General features: G+C 54.9%; 1 protein-coding gene and 1 long non-coding RNA gene across 7 annotated transcripts in view; one reads left to right on the forward strand and one right to left on the reverse strand.

Moving 5' to 3' along the window:
- Positions 1–5,666: 5,666 nt before the first annotated feature.
- Positions 5,667–6,675, reverse strand: LOC129059720 (uncharacterized). The gene is made up of 3 exons (XR_008525757.1): positions 6,538–6,675; positions 5,974–6,200; positions 5,667–5,816 (listed from the first exon to the last, which is right to left on the reverse strand). It is a non-coding gene; the product is annotated as an uncharacterized LOC129059720 (long non-coding RNA).
- Positions 6,676–6,839: 164 nt separating this feature from the next.
- The window catches only part of PSD2 (pleckstrin and Sec7 domain containing 2), a 48,999-nt gene continuing 35,532 nt past the window's right edge, over positions 6,840–20,306 (forward strand). For 2 of the 6 annotated variants that reach the window (XM_024247539.3, XM_054556634.2), the window contains exon 1: positions 6,844–7,091. The gene's annotated coding sequence lies outside the window, so the exon portion shown is untranslated. Of the gene's footprint in view, positions 7,092–14,655; positions 14,809–19,743; positions 20,099–20,306 lie in introns of those variants that run through there. The other 4 variants (XM_054556629.2, XM_054556630.2, XM_054556633.2 and 1 more) reach the window with 4 other exon arrangements.

Consider the following 20,306-nt stretch of genomic DNA (forward strand, 5'->3'; position numbering starts at 1 on the left):
CTCGCAGAGCTTGGACAGTCTCCCTTTCTCCAGCCCGTGGCCTTGCTCTCCTCCAGGTGACTGGCCCCTTACCTCAGCCTTGCTGGCCCCCACGGCCAGGGCTGTCCAGTGAGCAAAGAGTGTGAGTCCTCCCCACGCTCCCTCCTGGCTAACATGGGAGTGGTGGGTCACGTTGTCTTCTGCAGACCAGACCCGGGGCTCCAGGGATCCTCCCCAGGCCTCCGTGGCTCCGTGCCCCGGCTCCTGACTGCACGGTTTCCCTACTGTGGGCCTGTCAGGGTTGTGACCCAGGCATGCGTTTGTCCCTGGCCACTCACTCTTTCATTCATTCTTTGGTTCATCACTCTTTGGATACCACCTTCAAGCAGGCCCTGGGCTCAGGGAGGAGCTGGGGACTGAGAGGGAGTGTGCAGGGTCCTTGCCCTCATGGAGTGTCCAGTCCAGACAGTCACGACACAGTGTGACATGTGCTGTGATAGAGGCAGACCTGCCCTGCCTGGGGGCACCTCCTCAGAGAGGCCTTCCCTAAACACCTGGCTGAAGTAGCCCTACCCACCAGCCAGCTGCAGTCACACACCAGGTTTTGTTTGTTTGTGTGTTTCAAAGCCCTTCTAATATTTACAGCTGACTTCTTCCTCTATTAAGGAAAGATCGTTAGAGCCTGGGAGGTCAAGGCTGTAGTGAGCTGAGATCATGCCCCTGCACTCCAGCCTGGGTATTCCTGTCTCTAAAAGAAAAACAAAAAAAACAAAACAAAACAAAACAAAAACAAAAAGAAACCCACTCAACAAACTAGGAATAGTGGGCACTCATTATATGAGTGCTTCAGTAAATGCCCACTGGGTGCCAGGCACTGTTCCAGCCCCCTGGGAATCTACAAGGGAGAGAGGAAAATTCTTACCCTCATGGAGCCTATGGCCTAGTGATGGCAGCGGTGGTGGGGACACAGACCATTCCCAGAAAGGACAAACATATGGTATATACATATGTGTTATGGAGGAAAAGAAGGCGGGGAGATGGGAGATGTGGATGAAGGAGGGGTAGTATTTTAGTAGAGTGGTCAGAAAAGGTGACGTTGGAACAGAGAGCTGAAGGAAGTGAGGGGTGGGTGGTGCAGATACCTGGGGGAGGAGTGTTTTAAGCAGAGAGCAGCACGGGCAGGCGCTGAGGTGGGAGTGTGCCTGGTGCTTTTGAGGAACAGGGAGGGAACCGGTGTGTCTGCAGGAGAATGAGGTCAGAGGAGTGGTGGGGGCCAGATCTTATGGGATTTTGTGGCCTGTGTAAAGACTTGGTTTGAGTCTTGGCGCGGTGGCTCATGCCTGTAATCCCAGCACTTTGGGAGGCTGAGGCAGGAGGATCACTTGAGCCCAGGAATTCGAGACCAGGCTGGCCTTGTGGTCGTGATGTTTACGGCAAAGAGGAAGAGGAGGTCAGTGTGGGTTGGGTTAAGATGGAACTGCTCTTTGGATATCCTAGTGGCAACTTCAGGTCAGCACTTGGATGTTGGGGTCTGACCTCAGGTGGAAAGGTCCAGGTTGGAGAATCACACACCGAGAAGCTTCAGGGTTTAGCTGGGCTTTGAAGCTGGGCTGGGGTCATCATGGGAAAGAGTGAGATGGAGAAGACCGAGGACTGAGCCCTGGGAGCTCTGGCATTGGAGGTCAGAGAGGGGCGGAGAAACCAGCAAAGGAAGATGAGAAGGTGCAGCCAGAGAGGCAGGAGAAAAACATGACAGTGAGGAGTCCTGGAAGTCAAGGGAAGAAAGTATGTCAAGGAGGAAGCGGGGATGAACGGTGTCAGATGCTGTCAGGAAGCTAAGACCAGGCCTGTGAATGGACTTTTGGATTTAGCATCATGGCAGTCACTGAGGACTAGGCCACAGTCTAGCACCATGTACAAACTTTAGAAAATGGTGGCCATGGCCGGGTGCTGTGGTTCATGCTCGTAATCCCAGCACTTTGGGAGGCTGAGGTGGGTGTCCTGAGGTCAGGTGTTCGAGACCAGCCTGGCCAACATGATGAAACCCTGTCTCTACTAAAAATACAAAAAATTAGCTGGGTGTGGTGGTTGGGTGCGGGGGGGTGGGGGGCGCCTATAATCCCAGCTACTCGGGAGACCGAAGCAGGAAAATCGCTTGAACCCAGGAGGTGGGGGTGCAGTGAACCGAGATTGCACCATTGCACTACAGCCTGGCAACAAAAGTGAAACTCCATCTCAAAAAAAAAGAAAAGAAAATGGTGGCCATTCCAGGTGGACCTGGCTATACAGGCACACAGAAGGTGGATACCTTGCTGTAAAGAAAAAGGCACCCTGCACAGTGGCTCACACCTGTAATCCTAGCACTTTGGGAAGCCAAGGCAGGAGGATTGCTTGAGCCCAGGAAGTCAAGACCAGCCTGGGCAACATGGCGAAACTCCATCTCTACAAAAAATATAAAAATTAGCTGGGTATAGTGGTGCATGCCTATAGCCCTAGCTACTGGGGAGACTGAGATGGGAGGATCGCTTGAGCCTGGGAAGTCAAGGCTGCACTGATCTGAGATCATGCCACTGCACTCCAGCCTGGGTATTCCCGTCTCTAAAAGAAAAACAAAAAACAAAACAAAAACAAAAACAAAAAGAAACCCACTCAACAAACTAGGGATAGAAGGGAATGAACTCAACATGATAAAGGGCATTTATGAAAAACCCACAGCTAACACTGTACTCACGGTTGCAGCGAGCCATGATTGTGCCACTGCACTACGCTGGCCTGAGACCTTCTCTCAAAAAAAAAAAAAAAAAAAAGAGAGAAAGAAAAAGGCACCTCTTCATCTCTTCCCCTGACAGACACAACCTTGCATCAGGACACACAACATGGTGAAAGGAGAGCAGGTTGGGTTTTAGCTACCTCTCCATCCTTCATGTACCCCAGCACCCTTGTGCAGTGCCCAGCCTGCACATCTGTACTCAGCAACTGTGTTGATGACTTTGATGAGTGGTGTCAGTGGACTGTACAGGGAGATAAGAGCTAGACTGGAGTTCCTTTGAGAGACAGGAATTGGAGACAGCCAGCATGGACAACTTTTTCAAGGAGCTTTGCTGTAATAGGTAAAGAGAAATGGGATGGTAGCTGGGGAGTGGAGAGGAATTAGCCAAATGAGGGTGTGTGAAGGGGAAGGCATCCCAGGCAGAGAGCCTGCCTAAGCAAAGGGAGGTCACTAGAAATGGTTGAGGGGGAATGAGTGTGGGAAGGGTCCTAGGATATCAAATTTGAGGTGGGAAGTGTCAGGAGGGGACATAGAATAGGTGAATTGGGGCCTTCATCTTGGGGTTGTGGGGGTGCTGGGGACAGGGGCAGGTTACAACAGAGCTGTGAACACAGTAGGTGCTTATTGAGCTCTCTGGGATTGGCCTGGGGAATTCCTACCCAGGCGCCCCTCCTGGCCCTCAGGCTTCCAGCTGGAAGATGGGAGAATTGGGTGTTTTAGGGGCCCTCTGAGTCAAGCCTCTTCTGGGTTGGACCCAAATGAGTCCCTCCAATTGGTGGGTCCCTCTGTCCCTGCCCAAGGTGCTGACCATGCCCAATGCAGCTAGGCCCCTCCATAACTTTCATGCTCTCCTGGGGACCAGTCAAGGGCCAGGTGGTAAACCATGGGAAAAGGCCCCTCCATGTGCAAGGGTCTTTGGTTCAGCCTTGGCACTTGCTTCTTATGAGACCCCCTCAGGTGAGGAGGTGGGGTGGGGGAGGAAAGAGAGGTCACTTGGAGGAACAGGGAGAAGCTGCCCATTCTTCTTTCCCTTGAGGAATGGGGGAAACATAGTCTATTCTGGCTCCTGGGTAGGGGGATGTTGACCCTGCTGTCTTCCTTTCTCTTTTTCTTTTCCTTTTCTTTCTTTCTTTCTTTCTATTTTTCTTTTCCTTTTCTTTCTTTCTTTCTCTTTTTCTTTTCCTTTTCTTTCTTTCTTTCTCTTTTTCTTTTCCTTTTCTTTCTTTCTTTCTTTTTCTTTCTCTTTCTGTTCCTTCCTTCCTTTCTCTCTCCCTCCCTCTCTCCCTCCCTCCCTCCCTCTCTCTCTCTCTCTCTTTCTTTCTTTCTTTCTTTCTTCTTTCCTTCTTTTGACTGAGTCTTGCTCTGTTGCCCAGACTGGAATGTAGTGGCACGATCTTGGCTCACTGCAACCTCTGCCTCCTGGGTTCCAGTGATTCTCTTCCCTCCGGAGTAGCTGGGATTACAGGTATGTGTCACCACACCCGGCTACTTTTTGTATTTTTAGTAAAGATGGGGGTTTCACTATGTTGGCCAGGCTGGTCTCGAGCTCTTGACCTCAAGTGATCCAGCCCGCTTTGGCCTCCCAAAGTGCTGGGATTACAGGCGTGAGCCACCATTCCCAGCCTGACCCTGCTGTCTTTCAGGAGGTGAAGGTAGCCAAAAGGAACAGTAACAATACTCCCCTCTCCAGTGTCCACGGCACCCAGAACACTCACACAGGGCTCACCTGTGGCCTCCAGGCAGCCCTCTGAGCCCTAGGGAGCTAGTTCCACTTGACGGAGGGGAAAGGAAGGTTCAGGAAAGGGTACAGCTGCCCATAGCCACACAGCTAGGAAGTGTGGGTTGGGGGGACTGGATTAGAACCCGGGTCTCCTTGCCCCTGCCACAGGCTCCCAGAGCTACAAAGGACAGGGGGCAGATCCAGGGGGCAGAGACCAGGTTCTGTGTGCCAGCCCAGCGCAAGTTAGCTGTAGAGACAGCTATGTCTACCTTTCCCCTTTCCCTGTTCTTTCCTTCCACACAATTTATTAAGCCATGCTGAGTGTTAGGTGCTGAGGATACACCGTGAACCCTTTCAAGGGGCTCAGAGTCCATCCGGTGGACAACAATTAAATAATGCATTCCATGAGTAAGTAATCATTACAGCCAGAACAGCCATGGCTCGTTGAGTGCACCTGTGTGCCAGGTCTTGAGCACATCAGCTCTTTCGGTCCCCATCCTAGCCCCACAAGAGGGGGCCTACTACCGTCCTCATTGGGCAGATGAGGAAGTAGGAGCCCAGAAAGGTGGTCCAGCTGTGACTTGAGGGCACGGGTGCCAAGGGTGGGGAGTGTGGTATCTAAGCCCTGCCACGAGCATTTCCCTCCACAGCCCCTCCTAGTCGCCACGCTTCTCTGCCTACTAGCGGAGGGCAGGGCGGTAGAATGCAGGACAGCAGGGAAGTCAAGCTCCCTCTGTGCCCTTTAAGATCCCGGGCACCTGCACAGAGAGTGGCTCCCTTGTTTCTGGGCTCTGTGGTAATGTCCTAGGGTTTGATGGGCAGTGAAGAATGTGGTCTGAGTGCTCTCTTAATTGACCAGCTGGGTTCACAGATTTAGATCTCCTGGGATCGTGAGCAAGTGACTTATGCTCTCCAAGTCTCAGTTTTCTCATATGTAAAACGGGTTGTAGGATTGTTTTGAGAATTAAATATGACAGTGAAGAGCACTTGGTAGATGCTTGGTTGTCAGAGGTGTCACCATGGTTGATGAAATCCCAGCTCCTGCTGTTGCCCAGCTTGAAGGGAGGGAGACTACGCACAGCTCAGATCCCACACCTCCAATTACTGCCACCCTAAGAGGTCAGCAAATCCTCTTCCTGCTCCCTAAGAAGAGTCCATGTCTGTGTGTTCACGGGTGGAAAGAAGGTCAGAGAAGACTTCATGGAGGAAGGGGCATTTAAGGAGGAATTGGAGGGTTCAGGAGGAGTTCACCGAGCACAGCAGGATCAAGGCCCCACAGGGCAGAGTGTGGATCATCTGCTGAGGTCTGGAGATGGAAGCTACTGGGTGTGGTGACCCCCCCAGGAGCTGGAGTAGGGGAGAGGGGTAGAAAGTGGCCTCCAGTGGCAGCGCCTGACTCTATCCTGATTTCCCTTCTCCCAGGCACTGGGCCTGCTCCCCGCCCCCTCCTTAGATCCCTGTGGGTGGGGGCCCTTTAATGCCTCTCTGAGAGGCGGACTCTTACTCTGCAGGTGCCTCACAGCCAGGAAGTTCTTAATGTCTAGCCCAGGTACAGCCAGTCAACCTTCTTCTTCAGTTAGAGTCCTGGGCTGAGGGGGCGGCTTCAGGGCCTTGACTTGCTCTTGGGGAGACACCGTGGGACAGGTGCCTTGGGAGATGGTTTCCTCAGCCCAGGGCACCCTCTGTCTCTCTCTGTCTCCTTATATCTGCCCAAGGAGGCTTCCCCTTGACCTGGCACAGGGATGTGGATTCTTGGTTGGACCCACCCCTCACCTCCTGCCTCCCTCAGGGTCTTTCTCCTTTGTCTCTTTCTCCTCTCTCCTGCCTCCTTCCCTCCCACTCTGTCCCGAGGCTCCTTCTCACCCCACAGCCCAGGTCTCCGTCCCGTCTGACTCTAGGTCTCAGGGGCTCAGTCTCCCTCTCTGAGATCCTTCCCCTTGGCCCCTCCGCACTCCCTGCTCCTCCCTTGGCGGTCCCGGGGGCTGGCGTGTGTGTCGGGGGGCTGGGGGCAGGGGTCACTCCCTGAACAGACCGCGGGAGGAGGGCAAGGACCCGCCCCCTCCTTCACCTCCAGGGCCTGGCGGGTGCCGAGGGCTCAGGTTCTAGGCCGGAGGGTCCTGCCTGGGGGGCGGAGGTGGTCGGGTCTGGCCGAGGGTTCGAGGACGGCAGGGGCCTGGCGGGGCTAGGAGGGGGCAGAACCTCGGGTGCTCCCCTCCCCCCCTTTCTTAAAGGGCCCGCGCGGGGCAGAGGGGGACAGGGCGGGCCGCGCCCTCCCCTGCACGCTCGGGGTCCCGGGGCGAGCGCTGCGTGGCGGGCGGACAGGGCTGGGGGCCGCCCTTCCCTCCCGGCTCCGCGCCCGCCACTCGCGCGCCCGCAGTGCCCCCGCCCTTCCCGGCCCTTCGCGCTCCTCCCTCCTCCTCCTCCTCCAGCTCACGGCTCCGCTCCCTCCCTCCTGCCGTCCGTCCCCCTCGCTCAGCCTCTCCACATCGCGGCTCAGGCACCTGAAGGGACGCGGGCGGGCGCGGGCAGCTCCGACCGGCGGCGGCGGGGCGGGACGGGCAGCCTGGCGGCCTCCGATGGCCCCGCCGTGAGAGGCCGGACCCGCGGCGGGGACCAGCAGCGGTGAGTGGGGCCGCGGGGCTCCGGGACCCACCCCTCCCCGCTGGCGGCCAGGCCGGGGCGGGAGCGGCCGGGGAGGGGGCCGCGTGCGGGGTTGGGGGCGCCGCCCTCGCCCTCGGTGCCCACCCGGGTCCGCTAACAAAGCTACATTTCCAGATCAATTCCGCGGCGTCTGGAGCATCCGAAGGATACGGTTGTCATGGAGATGGGGCCGAGAGAGGAAGCCCGGGCTGGCCGGGTCTGGGCTGGGGAGAGGGGGCGTCGCGGGAAAGCCCGAGCCCAGCCTGAGAGAGGGTGGGGGCTGCCGGCCCGATTGTCTCCCGGCTCCACCACCCGCTACCCTCTCCCCGCTTTTGTATAATCTGGGGGTACGCGTGTGCGTGGGGGGTGCCAGTGGCAGCCTGGTGGCCGGGGATCGGGGCGTTGGGTACCGGGGCCTGCTGGCAGCCACCTTCACGAGGCTGCAGCTTTGAGGATTTATTTCTGTTTCCATTTTCCCAACTTTGACAGCCCTGCTTGGCAGCCAGGCCTCCCCGGCTCTGCAGCTAGAGCGGGGGCTCGCACGGGGGCGTGGCAGGCAGGGCTGAGGAGGCACATAATGGCCGAGGCGGCAGCGGGAGGGAGGGGTCCCAGGAGCGGGCTGCTGGGGCTGGGTGCAGAGGGAGTCCAGACTGGGGGCAACCCAGCCCAGCCGGCCCCCTCCTCGGAGGAGGTATTCAGCTGTTCCTAGAGGATGCAGGGACTCCCTGGAATGATCACTGGGGGCATTGTTTTTGCATAGGCCCAGGGGGCCACTGTCTCAAGCCCACCCCTTTGTCTTGGGGCCATCTTGGGGGGTCCAGGAAGAGAACAGGGAGCAGAAGCAGCAGTCACAATGGAAGAGGGCCTAAGACTCCTGGCAGCCTGGGGATAAGCCAGGCTGAGCTTGATGGGATCAGGGAGAGGGCTCAGGGTTTGGCCAGGGCAGGTGGGCAGCCTGGGTCTGGACTTTCCTGGTTCCCCAGTTCCTTTTTCTAGGTCCTACAACAGGAGCTGCTTAACGGTGGTTGGGATGGGGGCGTTCACTGGGCTGGGACTGCCTCCAAACCCAAACCGTGGCCCAGGGCAGATGCAGTCATTCTCTCATTCTTCCACCCTCTCCCCAGGAGTTTAGGAACCTGTCTCCCAGGGAAGCTACAAGTTCTGGGGCCTGGGATCTCCGAATCAGTAAAATGTGCCTGCTGTCCTCCCAGCAGCCCCTTTCCCCAATATATGCTGGGAAGCAGGGGCTTTTGAGTGGTGCTACCAGCAGCCCCTTTCCCCAATATATGCTGGGAAGCAGGGGCTTTTGAGTGGTGCTACTGCAAAGTTTGGTCCTGGTGGAAACATAGCAGGTCCCTAGGGTTTGGCCAGAACCCCCAAAAGATTCCCACGCAGTGGGGTGAGTAGGTGGATATGGCCCAGCTAAAGGAGGATGACTGGGTTGTCCTTGGAAGTCCTCCCTCACTGGTGCCTCTTGCAAGGTTGAAGTCTCAATGCTTGGGTGAATTGCACCCTGCAGCCCAGGGATGCCCTCAGAGGCCTCCCTCCTGCAGCTTGTCCTGGCCTGACAACTATGGGGTGCACGCTCCACAAGCAGACCTGACCAATAGTGCCTCCCAGGGTCTTCCCTGAAGGGAGAGAGCAAAGAGAGCTGGAAAGAATGACTTCTTGCTCTAGACAGGACTGAGAGAGAGAGAGTGGCTGGGGGGTATTATCTCACCCAGCTTCCACATATGGAGCATATGTGCTAAGTACCCTCATAACAGTCTTTAGAGAGAGGCACTATCCTTATTCCCATTTTGTGGTAGAGTGGCTTGTTCAAAGTCACCTGGTTAGTAAGTGGCAGAGTGAGGATTTGTACTTGGCCAGACTGTCTGATACTCAGACCTGTGTCCCCATCCTCTCCTCTTCTTCCCTGGAGGCACAACTTAGGAGAGAGGTGGGAGGTGGGATAGAGTGCCTCTCCATCTGGGCAAGAGGGTGACCTTGGGAAAAACAAGCACTAAGCTGGAGTTTCCTAGGGAGGTGGGATCAAGGCATTCCCATTCCGGACGTTGGCTTGCAGGAGATCAACACTGCCTCTCACAACAGACGATGCTCTAGACCTCCTTTGCCAGATGGTCTTTTCCAGGAAAATCTGTTTTGAGCGGCATCTTATGTCTGAGGCTCCGTATTTAGACTGGCTCTCCAAACAGGAGGATACACTTAGGCTGTCGCCCCTTGAGGGGTGTTTGGGGGAGTTGGGTGGGCTTGGGGCCAGACCTGGCTCCTTGCCACAGCTCAATGGAGGGGGAGGGGCCCATGTTCTTGCCCCGGTCTCCCTGGGGCCAGCTTGTTTTCCTTGTCCCTCTAAGCCAGTTTGCCCACAGGTGAGTCTGTTTCCTCAGGGTCTGGCCCCCTTTTCAGGTGGTAAGCCACTTCAGCGCTGTGCCTGCCTGGCCTGGGCTGGCCTGTGGGCTGGCCCACAGCTCTACGTGCTCAGGTTTGTGGACTGCCCTGGGGAAGGAATGTCTTCTTCTCTGACTCCTGCCCCAAAATTCCAACCCCTGAGCTCCCCTCTTTGGAACGTCTCCCTCCACTCCCTTCCTTCTCCCACCTTACTTTTTATCTTGTCAAAGCTGATAGTACGGTGAACACCCACCTACATACCCTTCACCTAGAGACCTAGATTTGCCAATTGTTAACATTTTGCCACATTTGTTTCTCTCTCTCTCTCTCTCAACCTTTTGAAAGTAAGTTGCCAACATTATAACACTTCACTTCTAAATACTTCAGCATGAATTTCCTGAGACAGGGACATTTTTCTACAAAAATAATATATTGTTATCATACCCAAGAAGTTTAGTAATCATCCAGTTTAACCTAACATGTAGTCCATATTTAAATTTCTCTAGTTGTCTCAGTAAGGTCCTTTATAGCTGTTTTTTTTTTTAAATTTGATCATGGAACATACATTGCATTTAGTTATTATGGCTCTTTAGTGTTTCAATCTGGATGAATCCCTGGCTTTTTTGAAAATTTTTTTATGACATTGTCAATTTTGAAGGCTTGTGTTACATCTCACATCCTGGATTTGTCTTCTTTCTTGCTTGTGATTAGAGTCAAGTTAACCATTTTGGGGCAAGAATATCCCATAGATGATGTCATGTCCTTCTCAGTGCATGATATCGGGAGGCACCTGTTATTAGTTTGTCCTGTAGTAGGTGGCGGTAAGTTAGGTCACTTGGCTCAGGGGTCCCTGTATTTCAATTCTGTTCCTCCCGTTCCCTACCTCCAGAAGCTTCATATACCTGGTAATCTGCGCACCAGGTCAGCAAATCTGACTGAACCCCTACATCAGACCAGATGCTGGAGAATAGAGAAGCAGACAGAAACTTTCAGGGAGCTCAAAACCTCAGGACTGGGGGTGGGGGAGCCACAACTCAGACAGGTGTTGTTGGTGGGGGAGAGGGGAGGCCCAGAGAAAGTAGTGGGAGGCACAGCAAGGGGAGAGGGCGTGGAGGGCCAGGCAGGAAGGGAGGCCCAGGCCACAGCTAGCCTGGAATGTGGGCTGAGGGGTTGGCCTTTTCCCCAAGGGCACTTCAAAACCACTGAAGGGTTTTGAAGAGGGGATGATGAGGCAGTTTGCAGTGTTGGAAAGGCACTCTGAGGAGGATGGAGTGGGGCTGACTGGGCCAGCACGTGGGAAAGACACCAGCCAGGAGGCTGTGGCAGCGCCCAGCACAAGACAGGGGGGACAGGATTGGGGCTGCTGCTTGTGGCATATAGAGGGAGTGGAGTTGTGTGGTTTGGTGGCCCTGCTGGGAGGATGTTGCTGGGGGGGGATCAGAGAAGGGGATGGAGCTGGAAGAGATTTAGGAAGCAGAACGGACAGGCCCTTGTGTCTGACTAGAGATAGGGAGAGTGGGAAAGATGAGCTCATGCAGTGGCTTGGGAAGGGAGATGGAGGTTTTGAGTGTATGAGGTCTGAGGTGTTTTCCAGGCCAGAGGAATGGTGTGTGGGAAGCTCATTTGGTGGCCCCAACTGTGGCCCCCTTGCAGAAGCTCGTTTTGAGATGCGGGCAGAAAGAAGAGCCACACATAGCCCACTGCAGGGGATGGATGGTGGGCTTCAGGCACCAGCAGGGGAGGGGCCTGAGCAGGGCTAGGCCAGCTCAGATGGCAGCTGCCCCTGTGGAAGCCAGGATAATCCTGCCACTAACTTGCAGACCCCAGTTCCCTTACATCATTTTGCTTCTTCACACTTGCTTGGCAAAACCCCAACCCTGGTTAAATCCAATGCCTGGCCTACCCCACTCCTGCACATGCAGCTGAATGGGGCTGAGCAAAACAACTGCCCTGACTGTTCTCACTTTCAGCCCAAGCCCGTGAACTCTGAACTTCAGGTGGGTCCTTAATGCAGTCCACCAGGCACAGCACAGGTTCTGAGGTTGTCGCCTCTCCTGCATGCTAGGTGATTCTTTCACACTTTCTCTTTGTGTGTGTGTGTAGAGGTGGGATCTCACTGTGTTGCCAGAGCTGGTCTTGAATTCCTGACCTCAAGTGATCCGCCCTCCTCAGCTGCCCTCCTTGGCTTCCCAAAGTGCTGGGATTAGGGGCATAAGCCCCTGCGCCCAGCCCTCACTTGCTCTTTTACTCTTACCCTCTGGCCTCTCCCACCCTTCCTTTCAGCAGATAATCTGAGAAAATATAAGCAGTCAGAGCGTCCTGAGGCTCCCAGCACCACACTCACCGTCTGCCAGCATCTGCACTCACTGCTCTGCTTTCTTCTGTCTCTGTGGGTGAAGAGTTCCTGCTCCTGGTTAAGGCCACCCCTCCACTTGTGCAGAGATCCTGGCCCCTTGTGTCTGCTTGAGAACATCGCTCCAGCAGGGCCCCCGCCTGCATCATTGGGTCCTCCTCTGTGCTAGAGCATCCCATCAACAGATATCTTGCTGTTATTTCTTTTATCTTAAAAATGGTTCTGGCTGGGCATGGTGGCTCACGCCTGTAATCCCATCACTTTGGGAGGCTGAGATAGGCAGATCACCTGAGGTCAGGAGTTCAAGACCAGCCTGGCCAACATGATGAAATTCCGTCTCCACTAAAAATACAAAAATTAGCCGGGCATGGTGGTGGGCACCTGTACTCCCAGGTACTCGGGAGGCTGAGGCAGGAGAATTGCTTGAACCTAGGAGGCAGAGGTTGCAGTGAGCTGAGACGACTGCGCCACTGTACTCCAGCCTGGACGACAGAGACTCCATCTCAAAAACAAAAACAAAAACAAAAACAAAAACGGTCTCTTGTCTTCTCCAGCCAGCTTCCGCTGCATCTCTCTCCTTCTCTTAGCAGAGAAACTTCTGGAAGGGTTGTCTAGACTCATTGTCTCCACATCCTCTCCTCCCGCTCTCTCTTGACTCCACTCTTATGGGGCTCCACTCCGCCGACCTCTCCTCTCAAGGTCATCAGTAACGTTCCTGTCGCTGCACCCAGTGGTCAATTCTCAGTCTTATTGGCAGCATTTGACACATCCAGTCTTCCTCTTCCTTGACGTACCTTCCTTGGCTTCCAGGACACCCGTTCTTCTGTTTTCCTCCTACCTTGTGGGTTGCTCCTTCTCAGCCTCCTTTGCTGGTTCCTCTTCTCCCCCTCCCACCTCTTGATATCAGGGTGCCCCAGCACTTGCCCTGCACAGGCTCTCTCCCCCATCTCCACTCCTCCATACAGATCCCATCCAGTCTTGTGGCTTTAAGTATAACCTATGTACTGCCAGCCCCCAAATTTAAATCCCAAGTCTCAACCTCTCCCCCAACTCCAGTAGCCTACACAGCATCTCAACTTTCCTGTCTGCCAGACAACCCCCCTCAGTGTGCCCTGATCTTCCTCCCCAAAGCTGCTCCACCCAGTTTCTCTTCTTGAGTGGCAACTCCATCCTTCTAGTTGTTCAGGGCACAAATGTTGGCGTCATTCTTGGGTCCCCTCTCTCTGTCCTGCCCCATGTACAGCACATGGATGGGTGAGGCTTTAGAGTGCCTGACTTCCCTTCAGTGGGCCATGGGCAAGAGAGGAGGTGACAGTGAAATGGCCCACCACAACCCCTTTCATACCCGCTTACTTCACACCACATGCTGTTGTATTTTCATCAAGGAGACCACAACCTGCAGACCCTGAGCTGAAGTCCTAAAGAGGAGACAAGACTAGACAGGGAAGAGGAGGGAGAAGAAGGGAGGACTTGGCTGGAGAGAGATGAAGAGAAGCTATATAACACAGAGATTGGGGAGGGGGTGGGGAGGAAGGCCACAGTTGGGGAGGCAGAGAAGGAGAGGAGTTGGGGGGCCTGGACAGAGAATGTGAGGACCTAGAGGGTTTGGGGTATGTGAAAACTGGGCAGGGAGAAGGGAGGAGGAAGCTTCTTGGTTTCTGTCTCTTGGCTGTTGAAGCAGACTGTGGGGAGCTGCTCAGAGGTGGAGCTCTCTCAGGTCTGCCTCTGCCCAGGTGTATCTGAGGCTGGGCTGGTTGGGAGGATTTGCACTTGGTCAGTCCATTGTAGCTCTCAGGATTCAACTCTGAACCCACAGGCTCATGTTAGCCTGTGGGCTCCATTAGCCTGTGGGTTGAAGCAGTGTGAGTCCAGTGCCCTCCGAAGTTGGAGGAAGGTGGCCCAGTGGTTAGTCTGGCTGTGAACTCTCTTGACCAAGACAGCTTAGTCCTTTGTGGTTCCTGATAACTGAGGGTTCACCCCGTAGGGAAGTCAGTTGGGCATAGAGTCACCAGCTGTAAACATGATTTGAAATTTGACAGCAGACTTTGTGGATTTCATTAGTGTTAAGGGCTCTTCAACCAGCATGCAGATGTATGCAAATGCTAAGCAAATGAGGGTGCCAATTGGCTGGGGGGTTGGGGAGAGAAGCAATCTGGGAGATGTCTAGGAATGACCTTTGTGGAGCGAGCCCCAAGGGCCCCTGAGAATCCCAGCAGAGTACATGCAGGATAAGATGCAAATGTGCATGCAGCCCCGGGGACTTCTGCCTGCCTGACCATGAGAACATGAGCCCAAGGCAAGGGCTGGTTCCCTGGTGGCCACACTGAGAGAAGGAAAGCAGGTGGGGGCTGGTTATCACTCCAAACGGGCATTACCTGAAAGGGATGGGCATCTTTAAAGGGGGCGTAGGTTCTTGGCCCTTGCCCTACACTTGCGTGCCCTGAGATGGAAAGATAGGAATGAACCTGGCCTTGGGTGAGGATATTGGGAGGACAGGACAGTAGGGACGTCAGCTGCCTTGGAAAAGGGAGGGGGTGCCCTCTCTGGCCCCCCTCCTGGCCCCATGGGAGTCTTTCATTTGCCTCTACCCTCTAGCAGGGCTTCTGAAGCCCCTGCCTCAGAACTTGCTCTGACAGCTGCCAAGGACGCATATCCACTGGGTGCCAGCTGAATGGCCTGTGCTGTGTGCTGCTGTCCTGGGCATGGCACCCCTGGGGGTAGCCAGCTTGGTTCCTTGCAGCCCCCAGAAGGTTTTGGGAGGCAGCAGCCCTCCCTTGAGCACTGAACACATGCCATCTCCTTTAGTCCTCACAGGTGCCTTGAGAGGACAAATGCTGTTGGCACCCCCCATTTATGGAGGAGGACACTGAGCTCAGAGAGGTAGGCAGTTTTCCTGAAGTCACACAGATCGTGGGTAGCAGAGCTTGGATTTGGAACCAGGTCTTTCTGAGCACACAGGTAGGGGCACTGACCCATTTTCCCGAACTGTCCCAGTCTGAGGCCCTTGCAGCACAAGGCGGTCCAAGCTGGGAAGACCAAGTGGGTTAAGAGGGTTTAGGGTCACTTTGGGATGTGGAATACGGGAAGTTCCCGAGGCTCCTGAGTGGGTGTCCCTTCCAAATTATCCTGGGCATCTCCCTGGGCAGTTGGGATGTGGAGGAGGCTGGCCTGGGCTTAGGGAGGGGGCCTGGAGCTCTTGGAGGTGGGAAGATCCTTAACTCCAGGTCCCTTGGTTGGCAGAGGCTACAAGCGAGCATGGTGAGGGGGGCCCAACCGAGGGCTTCCCAGCAGCACCCTACTGCCCATGGTGCCAGTGGCCTAGCAGGTCCTGTGGAGCTCTGGAGCACTCCAGGCCTGGCCATCCTAGGCCCCATGGCGGTGTGGGCATAGCTGTTCAGGGTCTGTTTTGACACTCTCTACATGCCACATGTTTGCATTGATCATCTCTTTTAAGTGTCTGTGTGTGTCTTGTGTGTTCATGTGTGTTCACATGTGTTTGTGTTAAAATCTGGGTGATCTAGGGAATTTTGGGTAGGGATTTTGGGGAAGAGTAGTGAGCCAGTGGGGGTGTTCAGGGTGGGTTTCCAGGGGGCAGAGAATAGGTCCAAGAAAGATTTCTTTGCCAAGTAACCCTCATGGAACTCTCTCCAAGTATCCAATGTTGGATGGCAGGTCCTTGGAGATTGTCCAGGTTAGGGTATGGAATCAAGGATGGATAGGGGGCTTTGAGCCTTTCCAGATATACTCTAAATGTTGCACACATTTGTGAGATTTCCGAGGCGGGATCTTCCATCAAGTGCACAAAGAGGTCCAGGACTTGGAACTGGTTAGGTATCGATGGTGCACTTGGGGACATGAGGCCAGAGAGGGGTTTTTTTGTGCCCAACTTCCCCTAGCCCACTGGAAGCAAAACGTGAGGGTCCTGGTGCTCTTAGATTTGCTTGCCTGGGTCAGCTGTGGTCTCAGCCTTGCCACCACACTGACATTCCAGAACAATTTTCTCTGATCCCTGTCCCTTCTGCATACCCAGGATGGTTTTGACCCTGGATGCCGGATGATGTAGATCTCGCTGCCCTTAACCTTGCCCCTAGGCCTGCCGGTGCCTTGTCCACCTTACCAGGCAAATTAGGAGGATTGCCTCATGAGCGGCTGCCCAGTTCCCTCTGTGCATGTGTATGTGTGCGTGTGTGTCTGTGTGCATGTGTGTGCATGTGTGCATGTGTGTGAACGTGTGTGTGCATGTGTCTGCCTGTGTGCATGTGTGTGTGCGTGCATGTGTGTGTCTGTATGTGTGCATGTGTGCATGTGTGTGTCTCTGTGTGTGCATGAGTGTGTGTGCATGTGTGTGCATATGTGTGCGTGTGTGCACGTGTGTGCACACATGTGTGTGTCTGGGCATGTGTGCATGTGTGCATGTGCCTACCCATGCCTGTATTGTATGTCTGCTTTCAGGTCCTGCACCCGTGCACTTGCCCCTGTGTCTTATAGAGCATGCTGGCCCCTGGAGCCCTCCCTGGTGGGCCCCCACCTCTAGCCCTGTCCTTGGGTTTCCTACGGTCCCTGGCTTGGATCCCACCATAAAAGTGACTGTAAGATTATTTCTTTGACAATCTAGCATTCCATCAGAATCTCAGCCTTGCTGCTTTCCAGCTTTGTGACTCTGAGCAGTTCCTCAATCACTCTCAGCCTCTGCCACAAATAGGCATGATGATAATCCATGTTATTCATCTAACAAATACTTTTAAAGGCCTACTGTGTGCCAAGCATTGCACTGGACTCTGGGGACACAGCCATGAACATGACATAGTCCCCACCCTCACTGAACTTACATCCTAGTACAGAGATGGGCAGGGAATCAGTAAACACATAGAAAAGGGAGCTTCAGTTCTACTGAGTGCTATGGTGCTCCATCACTCCATGATGCAGTGCCAGGGGTCAGAGAGGCAGTGTCGGAGTTGAGCCCTGAGTGGCAGAAGAGGCTCTTTTAAAGATCTAGGGAAAGAGCATTCTAGGCCAAGGGTATAGCTGGTGCAAAGGCCCTGAGGTGGGAGTGAACTCAGGGAGCGGAAAGAAGGCCACTGTGGCTGATGTGGGAGAGCATGGGGACACGGGGTAGAGGGCAGCAGCACCAGCTCCTGCAGGACCTTTTCAGGCCATGCTGGGGAGACTGGATTCTAATCTAAGGGAGATGGTTAGAGGATTATGAGGAAGGAGGGAGGTTTGTGTTTTTGCAACTCCCTCCAGCTGCCACAGGGAGAGTGGAGAGGGGGACAGAGTTGCTCAGGAGAGCTGAGACCCAGGAAGTGCTTGACTCTGCATTCAGCCCTGGCAGTTGGCTGACCCAGGGTTCCACTATCATTATGGGACCTACCTCAGCTGGTCCTGAAAAGAGGCTGCCGAACCCAAGGTCATTCCAAGGGCTGAGGCTATTGGGAGACCCTGCCTGGAGAGGAGCTTGGATCAGGCCAAGAGAGGCTGCGGGGGATCTTGGCCAATGCCAGCCTGTCATTTGCAGGCGTCTCCTTGGGATGGGTGCCCAGTGGCCCAGCTGCACCCGCTCCCCTGCTCTTGCCAGCAGGGCTGGAGGTGGGAAGGGCCACTGCTTTGGGCCAGCTCTCTTGGTTGAGAATTTGGGCCCTTGATCTCCTGGGAGAGCTTGGCGGGGGTCCTGGGAAACTGGGGGCTCATTCTGTGTCTTCAGCCCATCTAGCTGCAGAGGGAGGCTACTCCTGGGTTCTAGAGACAGCTACGCTGTGGGACCTCAGGCAAAGCCTTTCTAGGTTCTGTGCCTCAGCCTTCCTCATTTGTCAAATATGGCGGTAGAGAGTGGCGCACAGCTGCCTTTCATCCTTAACCTTGTAGGGAGTTTGCCCTTCCTTGGACCTTAGCTCCCTCAGCGTTCATGACGTTAAGTTTCCCACTGGCCCTGGGGGAGAACAGAGGTGATGCTCCCACTCTGTAGATGGGCTCACAAAGGCAAGAGGGAGCAATGATGAGTCCCAAGACACATAGTGGTTCAGAGTGAGCATGTGGGGCATCGTTTTACACCTCTACCCTAAAGCCTCCCCTTTATGCAGCCCTCGCTTGGGCTCAGTAAGAGAGGGGTTTCTGGCTCAGCTACTTCTGGGCTCAGCTGGTCTGCAGCCCAGGCAGGGACTCTGGGCCCCCCGCCCAGAGTAGAACTCAATGCTGCCCCTTGTCTGCCCACCCCCAGAAACAAAGGACATGGCCCAGTGCCTGGTGTTGGCAGGACCTCCATCCCGCTCCCAGCTAAAGGAGGACATAGCAGGGCAGGTAGGGCTGGAGCTAGCCTGAGGCAGCTGCTGGAAGTTGGGGGTGGGGTGGAGGGGTCTCCCAAGAGGTCCTCAATCTGTCCAAAATTCTAGCTTTGGTGCTGGTGTAGGCTGAGCATCAAGTGAAGCTGCTGATACTCTTAAACCTCAGGTTTCACAGAGGCTTAGGCAGAGCCCTGACTCAAGATGGTGGGCTCAGCCTCTAGGTATGTGTAGGGGAGCTTGAGTCATCCTGGTGAAATCGAGTTGAAACCCTGTGCCCCAGAGCCAATGCTCATCCAGGCCCCTGGGCTAGAAAGCAGGTCAGAGGACTGGAACTCAGGCAGCAGGCCAAAAGCCCCCACTTCTTTTTCCTTTCTAAATGCCCCCCTCCCCCCACTCAGGAGTCTCAGTTGAGAAAGTGACTTCTTGTTTCTCCTCCTCTGAGTATACAACCAGAGGGAACCGATTGAAATAGCAACTACAGCAGCAGGGATTTAGGGCAGACCAGAAAGAATTTCTCACTCAGTGCTCAACCTCTAGAGGTCCCCGACGTCCTAGGATCAGGGCCCAGATATTTTAGAGCCTGGCTCTTCAGATGTTTAAGTCTGTGGGCTTTTTTTTTTAAAGTAAAAATCTCCCTTATGCAGTCATCAAAATTCTAGGAGGTGAGGGTCAGTGTAAATGCGTGGGGTCCCAGGTCTGCTGTTCTACCCTCCTCTTTTCCACTCCATATTTGAAAACCCAGGTTAAATAATCTTAACTGGACTGTGGTGGTTGAGCTTCCCTCAAGGGCCCAGAATTCCTGAGAAGTGGACCCACCTCCCTCCCCAGGCTCTTGTTCTCTAAGTGGGACTTTTCTTCTGGAGCCTACCCCAGTGTTCCCACACTTGCCTCATTATAAGAATCACAGAGGAGCATACCCCTTCCCTGTAGCTTCTGGTTCGGGAGGTCTGGGGTAGGGCCTGGTAATCTGCATTGTACCAAGTCCCTCAGGTGGTGTTTATGACCAGGCAAGTATAGGAAGTTTGAGCCTCACTTATATCCCTGTTGTTGCCCCTGCAGCTCAATCTGCTGTAGCCCAGAAGGCTGGCCAGTCCCTCTCCTGCAGCCTCTCTTGAACCCCCAGCATTCCTCTCCAGAGCAGAGTGGTAGCCAAGGCCCAACAAGGGGAGGAAGGAAGTGGCCCAGCAAGAACTGGGAGAAATGGCCCAGATTCCTGCTTCTCTCCAGGGCATTTGGAGGGGCTGATCTGTGTCCTCACTGGCAGAGGCCACTTGGGGAGGGGGTTAGCCTAGCCTAGGTGGGGCCAGGGGCAGACAGGGGAGGAGGGGAGAGCCAGAACACAGCCTGTTACACATCACATCTGCCCTCTACATCTGGGATTAGGTTGGACAGGAAGCCTCTGGGAAATGTGGGCTGGTCCCAACCCATTTGAAACAGTGGCGGTGAAGATGACGGGTAAATGGGTCTCCTCATTTTACAGAACAGAAACAGACCCAGAGGGGAGTGGGGCTGGCCTGGGCAGGCCAGTGAGGAGGCCTGACCTGGATTCACACGAGGTCATGCAGGGAGTTGGGCAGAGCAGGGCCTGACTCCCCTTCCAGTGCTCTCCCCAGAGTGCCCCTTGGCGGCCTCCTCATGAGTCCCTCCTCGCAGCTGGGTGAGCTCTGATGGGGGCCTGGGAGTGGAGGGGAACCCCAGGCCTCCTCCTTCCTCCCAGACAGCTGGGGCTCTGGGCGCTGTGTGTGGTGGAGGCAGCCCGGGCTCTCTCAGAGGCTCCCGGGTGGCACCGCCCACCCAGCACCCTGGACAGCGCCCCACGCTGGGCTATCCCTGTCTGTCTCCAGGCTTCACTTTGGCTTCTGGGGTGGGCCCTGCTCCAATTAGGCTGCGTCTGTTGACTTCCTTGCCTCTTCTCTTAACTCCTCCTTGAAGATAGCCTCCCAGCCTAGTTCTCTCCATTAACCACAAAGGTAAGGTTCGCTCATCTTTGGCTCCTGGAGCCAGGGTAAGAACGCGGGAAGAGGCTAGGGGACCGGCTGCTGTCAGCCTGTGGTTTGTCAACATCACTCACCAGCGGGAATGGGAGGGGGCCCTGCTGGACCCTTCTCCGCTTCCTCCCCACCTGGATCTTCCTCAGAGGGCTTTGGTGAACTCTGGCGGGCATAGCAGAGACACAAG

The sequence above is a fragment of the Pongo abelii genome, chromosome 4 (genome assembly GCF_028885655.2).
Source record: "Pongo abelii isolate AG06213 chromosome 4, NHGRI_mPonAbe1-v2.0_pri, whole genome shotgun sequence".
Classification (NCBI taxonomy): Eukaryota; Metazoa; Chordata; class Mammalia; order Primates; family Hominidae; genus Pongo; species Pongo abelii.